Source organism: Myzus persicae, unplaced genomic scaffold, assembly GCF_001856785.1.
Source record: "Myzus persicae strain clone G006 unplaced genomic scaffold, MPER_G0061.0, whole genome shotgun sequence".
Classification (NCBI taxonomy): domain Eukaryota; kingdom Metazoa; phylum Arthropoda; class Insecta; order Hemiptera; family Aphididae; genus Myzus; species Myzus persicae.
In genome coordinates, this window is record NW_019102340.1 from 38328 (window position 1) to 51229 (window position 12902).

A 12902-nucleotide genomic window follows, 5' to 3' on the forward strand; every position below is an offset into this window, starting at 1 on the left:
AGAGTGTAAGACGTAGGCAGTGTTAACGATTCTTAAATAAGCTTTCAATAAGCAGAGTGAACAGGAACAAAACAATGTTGTGTTCCGTTCGGTTTTATTTTTTATAAATCACAATATTTTTAGTTCAGAACTACGGCGTTTCCACGTCGGTGGTGGTGAAATATGATACTGCTTGGTTTTCTCCGAAAGAGTCGAGGTTTGACAAATTCCATATATATAAAGTATATTATTTATATTATTTTATTAATATTTATAAATCACGATTTTTTAAGTTCAGATACGCCGTATAACTTTCTTAAGTGTGCGGTGGTCAACTGCATGTGTAGGTCAAGGATTTCCCCGAAAGAGACGATGTCTACGTAAGTTTATTTTCTTATTCTTTTGGAGCTTAAATTTACTTTTTAGACTTAAGATAAATATTTCATGCCACACGCAATGTGCTACCCAATATTTGTTGGTAGAAACATTTTTTATTTCTAGACTAACGGACATGTACAGTTTCCGCCAATTTAAAAAAGGTTTGATTCCCGTTTCCGTCAATCTACCTGCTATGGTAAAATTATCATAATATATTTCATATCAATTGGAGTATAAATAATTCGGATACCATATATTATAAATATATTATACTCAAATGGAAAATACATAATATTTTATCATACGATTTATAGCTAGTTTTAATATAAATATAATAATTAAAATAATTAAAAAGTAATAATATTTATATAGCCTTAATATAATTAAATGCAACACACTTTAAGTATGAATAATGCGATATTCGTTTATTTTTAAATTCAGTTGGAGCCTTACTAGTCCTAGCACATTTTAACAAAGTGGATTTATTTTTTGGCGTATTCGCAATATTTAAATTGGCGCTATTTATTTTAATGTAAGTGTCCGTCTGGACTTTTTCAACCAAAAATTTTTAAAAATATACATATATTTGGGTATGATTTGTAAAACTGATGGCTAAAGTGTGAGTGAAATGATTCACAATTGTTGGAGGAAATTTTAAATTTCCATGTACATAAGTTTCTAATAAATGTTCAGAACCAAAAATATGGAATATATCATAATAATTTTACCTCGAACCTTTTTTTAAATTGGCGGAATCGGTCATTTCAAATTTTGGCGGAAACGAGTAATGCCTAGACTAAGCACATCAATATTATAATACAATTTATAATTTATACAACATTCTGTAAAATAAATTTACAATGTATGTATTATAATATAATAATGTTTGTTGAGCAAAGTCGTGTTAACATCGGACTGAATATTTGTCATAAAATTATGGAAAAATATACATATTACATATATATATTTTAATTAATTATATTTTTTAATTAATTATCCCTAATGTATCTAGATGATTATTATGTTTTGATTCATTTATATGTTTAATAATTTTAATAGTCTAGTATCGGGCTATTGAGGCTGGACTGGTGCAACACTTAAAACCGGTTAAACACGAACCTGGAGTTAGCTCATTGAATAATGTCGTGCAATTTATTATTTTGGTTGTGCAAATCCGTGCTAATTAAGGAGGCTAAATATTTGTGAACAAAAAATTGATTTTCAAAATGGGCTAGGCTAGTGTAGTGTACGTGTGTACTTTCCATACTTACCTGCTAGTTTATGAAAGTCATCCGTACAAACCTAGAAATCCATAAAACTGCAGCAGTCCACCTGTCAAGGTAATCAGTGTTCATTCCGTTAGTGCAATATTCATAATATTTATACGATTTTGTATGACTTAGAAGTACGCGTATAGAGAGGGGGAATTTAAGTATTTTCCTTTTTTTTAAATTAAAAATATTTTTATTGTTTTACCTACCTACCAAATACTAAGCGTAGCATTCCGATGAGCAATTTATATTTAACCAGACGTTTTTAAAAGTTAATTAAAATATTAAAGTTTCAGTATTAAGTTTGAATAATTATATTACGTTAGTGGTTTTTACTTGGGTATATGTCAAGAATGAATATATTATTACATTATAAAATAATATGTTCGTACATCTGGACTACCTACGCTTAATGTACGCCACTGTTCCAACATTGTTCAGTCAAAGGGACTTTTTGGTAATACACCTATAAGTTTTATATTTTTTTACTACTACGCTCGACTCTCTTAAAACATATTTTTCGGCTCAGTCCATAAGTATTTAATTAATTAATTATAATATTGTGAAATTCGGCTTAACTCATGGTTCAAAATTTAATAATAACATTCTTTAAAAAAAATAAATTTTTAAGAAAAATATTTTTTTGACTAGTATTTTTTTTTAGTTACACAAACTAAATTTTTTTTTATACACGTAAATTTATTTATCATTGTGAAAATATAATAATAATTGATCGTCGTTAAATTCAGTGTTTAATGCGGTACGGCAGTATTTTTTTTCATACATTTTTATGCGTTTATTTCCTGATAACAATAAGCACGTACTAAGTGATTTTTAATGCGCCTCGCAGACGATAATTCATTGTTTACTGTTTGGACTAAAATAATATTTCGTTTTTATCGGATAAAGAACGATAAATAATTGTTTGATGTTGTATACATTACATACACATATAAAGTATTTAATAATATAACGCCAACAATTATTTGGTAATCATCAAAATGTACCTACCAGTCCACTTTGCGTCAATTTTTTGCATCCTTGATGCGTCTAAAATTTTGATTCAGCTAATATTAATTAAGTACTGGCTGCATTGAAAATGTTTTGTAATCTTAAATATTTTATTTATTGTGTTTTAAGGGTCGACAATTTAAAATTATTTTAAACTACATATAAATATACAATTTTTCAACTTATAACTAATAACTAAATTAAATATAATCACGAATTGATAAAATTATTAAAACAAGGCTGCATGGGCTTTTCAAATTTCAAATATTCAAATCATTTAGTACAATCGCCGCCAATCTTCTGCCAAAATTGAAAACAAAATACATTTGGAGTTTAAAAAAAAAATCATTCATTATTTTATATGTATTTTGGCGTCATATTTTCTTCTGTTCCTTATTCACAAGTTAAGTTTTGAATGTACTTTAAACATTTGTACTATGATTTAAAAATGTCTGCACTGTTGTAGCTATATAATAATATTCTGTGTTTAAGAGTATTTCATGCACTCGTGGCAATTAACAATAAATTCAGGGATGTGATATATTATGTGTAACTCCTGCAATGTGCATATGAATAAGTTACGACTTTATGTCGTTTTTAGGCAGTCTGTAAATAATTCTTAGGTCGTCACGTTTTGGTTTCCGGTAAATATTTGCGTTGACGTTGTGCACAACGAGCTAATGGAAATTAGCCATTCGACCGATGCAGTGACCATATTATTATGTAAACTTGTTATAGTTAGTCCCCACTCCCCACGCCGTTTGTTTTATAGTTTATTATATTATATTATAATATGATCGACGATTACTAACAGTTATCACTCATTGTCTCAAATAATATTATTAAAAAGTTAATCAGCGTTTTGATAAAAAATATATTTTAATTTTAAGTCACTAAGTTAGGTACAAAATAATTTTTTTTATTATCTTAATTTATTTAAAAAACTTTTTACTTTTCCGAATGACAGCTTATCTATATTTTAAATTTAATAATGCAAGAAGAATATTTTTAACGAACAGTTGATTAGTTATAACTTATATAAGTATTTAAATTTTAAATTTTAGATGAGAGATGTCGAGTACCCTTCAAATGCTGGAGGTATTACTTACCTATATTATGTGATTTAAATACAAATCGTAGTTGACAAGAACAAATTTCCAGTGTAAAAAAGTGTAGTTTTGAGGAACACTAAGAATGTTTTTAATGAAAAAAAAATATCATAGGAGTTTTTTCACAAACGATTTATAGTTGGTAACATATTGAAGGATTTTTTACGATGGAGATAGTACATATAGGTGGTATTTCATAAATGGTTTATTTTTGGTAACATTAGGTAACTCTTAGGTGAAATTGTTTATTATTTTTCATTAATTTCACGAAGCAGATAGCACATAGTATGTCTTATCAATAATTAACTTAAATTTTTTTGAATCCAAGGATACCAAAACCTCACAATCATCAATTTAGCACATAGGAGGTTTATTTTAGGTAACGACGAAGTATTGAAATTCTACAAATCAAAACCCATTGAAAATTAATGAGCTTCGAGAGATGACTTGAGCAAACGCCTTAAATAAAATATTCTCAATAGTTAGTGTCTGTCAGTGATTCTTTTCTTCATCACTGAAGTTCGTCGTCGGAAAACTATATATTTGGTATTTAGGTATGTGTGACAAATCATTCATTGTCATTCTCGCTCTCAAATAATAGATAACAAAACTTAAAAAATAATACCTACTCAACATATTAGATTAGGTCAAGATTGGTTAGTAGATTTTTATTCAAGTTTTAATATATTTGACATTTTTCAAAACTTATAATCTTAAATCTTAATAAAATAATGAACCATTTTAGTAATTTTTGAAAAATCTACAAAAAAAAAGATAGGCACACTTAATCTGATTTTAATAAATAACGAAAATTATTCTCGTTATAAATTAACTAAAAATACGAAACTACTTTAAAATAGTCTCTTAAAAATGTAATTTAAAAGGGGAAAAAATATCTTAAATAACGATTTTTTTTTATAACAGTTGAGGTTTTGTCTGTTTAATACATATATATTATTACCTAAATAAATATCATTTTAAAAGAATCCAAATGTAAATGTTTTCACATAACAACCAAATTATTTGGTACTCTTAAATTTTTTATAAATTTGATAACATTTCTACAATATGATATAAAATCTTTTCAATAGGAATTTTTCTTACAAGTTAAAAAAAAAACAAAAACAATGATACTGGTCAATATAGGTGGTATTATAGGTCCGTATAAGCTATATAAACAATACAAGCCGATCTTTTAAAAGAGACGTCCGGAAGCCAGAGTTAAAAATCGCCCGAAAACGCTATCGTGCAGGGCTGGTTTAAATCGAGTACAACAACAACAACAACAACAACAACAACAACAAAAACAACAACAACAATATATATATACAATTATTGTACTAGTGTTGTTATTATTATAGAGCTGTGCCCGTACGATTCGTGTTTTAACGGGAAACGCGTAGTGTGAGGGGGATTTTGGTCGTATTATCTGATTCGCCTTGGCACAAACACACACACCCAAACTCACACCCACCAACACCCACCCCGCACCCATACGTACAATATTATATCCAACGACCTATAAGTACCCACTCTTTATAATCTATATGGTTACGTACACACGATGATGTACCTGTGTGTATGCTCTGCACAACAATAACGGCTGAAGATTGGAGATATCAAAGTTTACGCGGAAATCGTCGAAAACAATGGCAAAGCGACGATGGCCGTATAATAATACCTATGCACACGCGGCACGATACTTGAAGCTTATTATTATAGGTAGGCACAGCTGGGTAGTTGTGTTTTTATTTCGAATTCTGATTTCTGAAATTTTAGAGCATAATATGTAAGTATCCACATAATCTATTTTGCAAACATACCTCTTATTTTAAAACGCTTAGAATTGTTATTTTTTTGTTGAGCCTTCGGGAACATTATATCGTGATGTGCCGAAATAGACTTTTTTTAAAAATCATACCGCTATCTCCGCTGTTTTTACTTACTTTTCTACCCACCTATAGAAATTTAAATCTGAAATCGTCGGAGCCCCGCAATACCTACAGAAAAATGTAGTAGGATTTAAATTTAACTATATTATCTAATATTCACTCGGCAATATTAAAATCAGAGTTTAAAATATAAAAGGATTCAGGACAATATTTAGTCGAGGCAATAATCTGGGACTTGCTCGCTCAGTGAATGCTGAACAGAGTGAATCAATCGCACAGAAAATCGAATTGAGAAATGCATGGGCGGCAGTCGTTTGGACGAGTATAATTATTTTTATCATTACCAAAATATTAATAGTTCGTTTGGGCCCCCTTATTATATTATCATTATACCGTTTGGACGCTTGAAATTATTTTTACCTGCAGCCTGAGCACACCTGTGAACTTTGATGCGCTTGTAATTTTATTTTATTAGCTTTCGATTGAAGTACCTACTGAAATGACTAAAATACAATATTATACTGTACAAACAAAGTATCCCCCTAACGCCAAACTTCACACTGAAATAGAAACTCAATCAGTTGAAATTCATTAAAAAAAAACCATTTTGATATTAATAATTATTTATTTTTGATCATACATAAATAACATCTATAAATACAAAATCCCATCTTCTAGGACTTAATGCGCCAATTCAATGATGATTTCGTCAACATCTAGATGTATGAATGGACATCGTTGCTATTTGCTTGGACATTTACTCTCGTCTTCATATAACAATACAGTTAAAAATGTATAGTTGTACAGGACATCACGACCCCCCCCCCTCCTTAAACACGCCACTGATTGATGTGTTTATCGTATGTGGTTATATCTTTTATGTTTTACTTTTTCAATCGCACCTCATAGTATACAGTTGAGTGTATAAATTAATTTACCTGTGCACTTCTGTTCATATTACCCACTCTTTCGCGTCCAAACGGCATTTTCGGTGGAATACGCAACCAACCGAAAACGGTATTATACATTTATACAGGGTGTAACAGAAAGAACTGACTAATGCAATAACTCTTGTTATAATCAATATTTTGAATTTTTTTTATATAAAATTTATAGTCACTTGCGCTACATGTATAATATAAAAAAAACATTATTTTTATTTTTTAATACTGAGTATAAAAATTTTTAAATTAAACTAAGTTCAAAATAGTCAATTTGTGAATCTGATTATAAGAACAGTTTTGATGGTAAAAACATTTATCTAAGTCGAGTAGTTTATTTTTTAGAATTTTTTAAAATATCAATACTTTTTTGATTAAATTCATTTGGAACGTAACAACTTTTTTCAAAATATAATTTTAGGAAATTTGCTGACACGAGTATATTTCTTAAATTATTCACTACACATTTAATGTTAAAAAATTTGTCCTAGGTTAAGGTAGCATTATTCTTTTTTTTTTTGGTCAGGTCTATCTGTTACACACTTACACCTCAGTATACAATTCACCCGAGCATACCGCTTACACGTTTTGGGCGAATTCGACCAAACGGCCTACGCGCGCGGAAGTTAAACTGCAAAGGATTTCGTCCTTTAACGGTTATCATAATATATTAATATACGTGATATAGGTACGCGAGCAGTGCTCTAAACGATCGCATAACAATAATATAACGTTTTGCGTACAACGGTGACGTTGCGAATGCTTTATAGGTACGTAGGTATAAACCTAAATCCCGTCGCCGCAGAGGTTAGGTAAGCACAATAATTATTACCGAATCGGACCTTTCCATTGTTTACGATCCGACGGCCGTTTGATTTAAACGTTTTCGTGTACTGCGTGTGTGTATGCGATATTATTATCGTTATTGTTGTTGTTGTTGTTGTGCTCGTCGTTACCACTACCTACCGGTGTACGTATACCTGCTTATTTGCACAGATAGACCCGTAGCTTAGATGTATTACACGCGATATTATAATATATTATTATACCGCAGAATATGTATATACCTAGGTACCTGTACTACACTTAGGGGCCACGCGCGTTTGCGTGCAGAGCATTTTTCAGATCCCGAGGCCAAACCGCATTGAATAATAATAACAAAAATATATTATTGCAGGTATGTACGAGTTCGAAATGTTACCGCTCGGCCGGTTTTTATACCACGGTCGGTACGTAAAACCAAACGACTGCAAGCTCCGTTTACATACAAAGGCCGACCTAATATCGTAACCACCGCCCGCTCATCAATCCGCGGCCGTGGTCTCCGTGAAAAAAATCGCTCCGAAAATGTCTCTCGTCCTCGGGGCACTCTACCGAATTTCCATTATAACGATATACGCGTACCACATCATATTTTATTCGCACCGATCACGTGACTCAATTGTTATGAAATATATTATTATGATGTTATTATTATATAATGTGTGGTGTTGGTATACGATGGGCTCAATCTCGGTTTAAGACCCCCCTTCCACCCTTTGGACCACTAGACCGGAGATTTTTTTTAGGGCACTCTAATTCTACAAAATATTGTGTGTTGAAAAGCAGGATTTTGCGCATTATAAATTTTGACGAAAGTTTGTAATGTCATTAAATAAAACTAATAGTGTAATTTATTAATATATAAAAATAAATTAAAGCTAACTATAGTTAATAATAGTTCATCAATTATTGGTTGCAGGAGATACATTTAACATTTGAAGGATTATTATTTTGCTTTAAGAATATATTATTATGATAGAGCAATGATAAAAATCGTCGTTGCATTAATAACTTTAAGCTTCAAGTTATATAAGTATTATACTATAATAGTTCTGGTCGGGTCTTAGGTAGTAGTTATATTTTCATTTTGCTTTCAACGACACGATCTCTTCGAAGTCTGAAGAAACGACGTGATAAAATTTTAAAAGTCACCATGAGAAACTTTTGAAGGTCGAACGTCGAACTGTTTCCATACCAAAATATAGTGTAATTTGCAAATGTAACATATTATAAGCGTGCTCAGACTTTGTTCACAGGGCATGCAGCCGATAAAAATAATGCGCTCTACAAAAAAATATTTATAATCAGATATTGAAACCATTTGTGTTATCACTGCTTCTATTGTTACGCGGAAAACAATGGGTGTTTTTTTTATCACATTTTTGTTTTTTTATGTTGAAAAATAGAAACATCTTTTTTTTTTAAAGACGGGTTTATCGAAAATGATATAATTTCCTAATTCTTGTCTCATATTCTATAATATTTTTAAGCCGCGGCGTGAACACTGGTCGCAAGTACCTGCACATGTTGTTATTTTTTCTTTCTAAGAGTGTTATTTTGGAATTGACTTTGTTCATACATTAACCTAACCGACCCTTAGGCTTGTGTACAAGCGCTCATACTCTGCGCACCCCGACCGCACTTCTATATGATTCGTATATTATATTAAGCAGTGCCTTGATAATAATAATATATACACCCCGTGCAGCAACACCATCACGTAATATATTAACTTGCCGCTCAAGGGTGTCGTCGTCCGGGGAGACATCTGGAAAACAATATTCGGACGGCAGTCTCCGGCGCCGCAGATGTACCCGACTACCCCTCCTCCCGCAGCAGGGTCCGGGTTCGTCGAATCTTTACTCTCCCCCCCACTCCTGCGGCTTTCCCGCGAATAATTTCGTCCAATTATTTTTCGCCGCTAGCCGTTTCGCCCGCACACTAATTAAATTATGCAATATAACGACCGTAATATAATACATTTAAGTAGTGCGTATTTAATTCTACAGGGCGGTCGACAGTGTTTTTTTCTCGGAGTGAAAAGATCCTCTTGCTCGCTCGGCAATCGCATCAGTTACTGACACACCCTGTACGCGATTAGTAGTCGTTCTTTACATTGTATACACACACGCACAGGAAATCGTTAACCGAACTCGCGGTGTATGTTTTTTCCACTGATCGTATATATATACTTGGGTACCTACGTTTTTTTCTTGTGAATATACGCACGCAACGCGGTGTGGGTCTCGTTTTAATAGAATATGTGATTTGTAATGAAATGGAAAAAAAAAATCGATGTTGGGGGCATATCGTTTCAAAAGTAGCTGCTCTGCACATCCGTTTCGTTAGCACACGCACACTTGCTCGCGACTGTGAATTTTTCACACCTCGGGGTGATGCTTTTCTTAAAACAACATTACAATAATGGTTTGAACGTTTTTAAAAATAGTTCGACAGGTAAATTGAACGTGGGATCATATAACAATACGAAATATTGCAAAAGCCCTCGTCGGTGAAATGGAGCTTGTGCCCACTGCGCCATGATGTGTACCACAAAAGTTTCTGGGCCGTTGCGATGAAACATGGAACATTAAACATATTGAGTTCCATAAGTGTATTTAAAACAGTGTAAAGGGTATTTTCCGTTCGGCCCGTCGCCGTCGACAACGTCTTTGACTTCTCTAATGTCAAATTACATAATTATTGCGTCAGATTGGTATATAGTTTTTGTCGAATCAAACCAACTTTAAAAATAATTATTGTAAATATTGTGGTCCACCGTTATTTTTAACGTCAATAACACAATTTTCGAACTGTTTTAATATCACGTTTAACGAAAAATTCGTTCAAACAAAACCTTTGGTATTTCAGTATTTTTAATAAATGATTGTTCATGTAAATCGTTATTAAAACGATACCGTTGGTCTTTGTTTAGTGCGTAGTAGGTATGTCGTATATTAACTGTGACTTACACGTACACAGAAAAAAGAAAGGTTTATTGAATATACTGTATGACTTTACATATTTTGTAATCAAAATTAAATTGCTGTACATTTTATTTTTTGTTCATTCCCAAATAGTTATGACCGTTATGAGTTTTGACTTGTGAGCTGTGCAGTAATAATTTCCACGGAAAGCGAATTCATTTCAAAATTTGATGATTACAATTTATAAGTATTTATTTTGATTTTTATAGATCGCATATGTATATGTATAGATGGGAATCATGCAATTTGTTGTGTGCATTTCACAATATATGATTCCAACCTACCAATGTACACAGAATTTTGTGTTCATTTTGTTCATACGTACAAAAATTAATACACGGATTAAGTATTTCGATTCGAAAATGATTGGTTTGTAAGTCTGCGTTGTAATTTATTGTACACTCCGAAAGTGAGTTTGTCAGTTGATCAGGTAGGTATACCTATTAATTATGGTGATATATTGATAAATTATTATAAAACTACAGTGTTTCCACGACATATTTTTTCTACGTAGTAAGTACTATGGTGTACCTACATTGTTTTTCTACTTAATGTGTTTTTAACTGACTGCACTTAGTACTTTAAACTATTACACACGTAATACGAGAACATGTAGTATGATCCGTATAATAATATCTTGCCTGATGATTTTCATAGTATATAATGTTTATAAATATTATGACTACATAATCACAAAGAGCGAATACGTAGACATTTGCACGATGCATGTTCCTGCTCGCGTATCATTGTGTCATTAAGGATTACAAACTCGGTAATGACGACGACGTTATTATTAAAACACCCAATGCCGTGTTTGAATCGTTCAAGTTTTAATTAAAATTTAAAACCGTTTAAATTCGAATTCAACTCGAATATTTTGTGTTTGACATGAATACCGGTTGCGCATCGCCGCAGAGTGGGGGGGGGGGGAATACCCTCTCACTAGTGTGTGTACGGGATTATTTTTTTGCCGTCCACGTATTCGTTTGGTTTTTTGAAAAAAAAAAGAAAAAGAAAATATAGCCTGAAAACCAAATCATAAATGCGTTCATCGGACCGTTGAATTCAATTCTATTTCGTTTGTTCGTCGGTCGGTCGGTGTTTTTTTTTTTATTTTTATAATGACTACCCAACATCGAATCCGAAAGCTTTCGATTTATATTGTTCGAAATTGAAATCGTTTTTCGATAATAGCGAATCGAGACATACCGCCGCCACTCGAGCGTGTGCAGGGTTGCACGTGTATTATAGATCGAGACGATATTCGATTCCATACTATAATACAGGTAGGAGGTACCTCTACAGCTCCAATGACGTGTAATAAATAGTCATTTTATACACAAGTGGTGTCGTTTCAGGTAAACTCGCGTAATTACTATGGTAAATACCACGCGACCGTAGTAGGTATACCACTGCTCGGCGATCGTTACGTGTTCGCATATATATATAGGTACCTATATCTATTTTACGACTAGGTCTTATAATATAGGTACAATGTAATATGTGCATATAGCATATTAATACAAATATAGTATATATATATATATATGTTTGCTGCTCACAATATTATTATTTAAAACGACGTGTAAGCGTGTGACAAGTAAACAAACATTTTTGTCGGGGCTAATCTGCCTATTTTGCCTATAATATTTTTTACTTTAAACTGTTTCTTGAGTAATTTTTATTTTTCCGCTCAATTGCTGGTTAACTATAATTTTATATTAGAATAGTTTTATGAAACAAACAATATCATTACAGTTTTTATCAGTATAATGATTTCCTATTAATTTTATTCATTATATGATATCTATACACAGGTATTATGTAAATAATATTATTGTTTTTCTAATTATACGCACCGATTTTAAATACTAAATAAATCCTATAGTGAAACAGCCGACAAAATGTTTGCTGTGATCGGGAATCCGAACTGAAGTAAAATTGAAAAAAAAAACTATTTAATCGGTCTAGCTCAATTGTTTTTCGACGACGTCAATAATGGCCCGGCGGATAATGTTAGTTTTCCAGTACTTTTTGTGCTCTGTAAACGTTTCACATATTGACAAGTCGTTGACCGCGTGGTATAATATTATGCACCTAGATTATGATAGTCGTTGTGCATAATAAAATAACATCCATTTACCATTTCTCGGGGGCTCCTCGCGACCGTATACACACGGCTCGAACACAACGTTTTAATGAGTCGAGGAATCGATAAACGACGAGAACGTATAATAATTTATCTTACTTAATAATTCTTCATCAGACTTCCGCTTCGGTCTTACAGTATTCCAGTTACTTTTTTAACGACTGGCTGTAAAACCCCTTTCTGTCATTTTACGTAATATTATTATCTAATTTTACTGCAGCGTGCGTCTTTATAAATATTATAATACCATGTACGCGTACAGGTAATCTGACAAAATATCGTACACACAACGACGTTCATTAGTCCCGAAAACTAATTATCCACACTATTTACCGACGGCAGAACGGAGACGTCGTCGTCGGA

The 12902-nt window shown here is 32.1% G+C and overlaps 1 long non-coding RNA gene across 1 annotated transcript; it reads left to right on the forward strand.

Annotated features, from left to right (window-relative positions):
- The first annotated feature begins 18 nt into the window (after positions 1-18).
- On the forward strand, positions 19-8180 carry LOC111031909. Its single transcript, XR_002604263.1, has 3 exons — positions 19-196; positions 278-359; positions 7759-8180. It is a non-coding gene; the product is annotated as an uncharacterized LOC111031909 (long non-coding RNA).
- The last annotated feature ends 4722 nt before the right edge of the window (positions 8181-12902 follow it).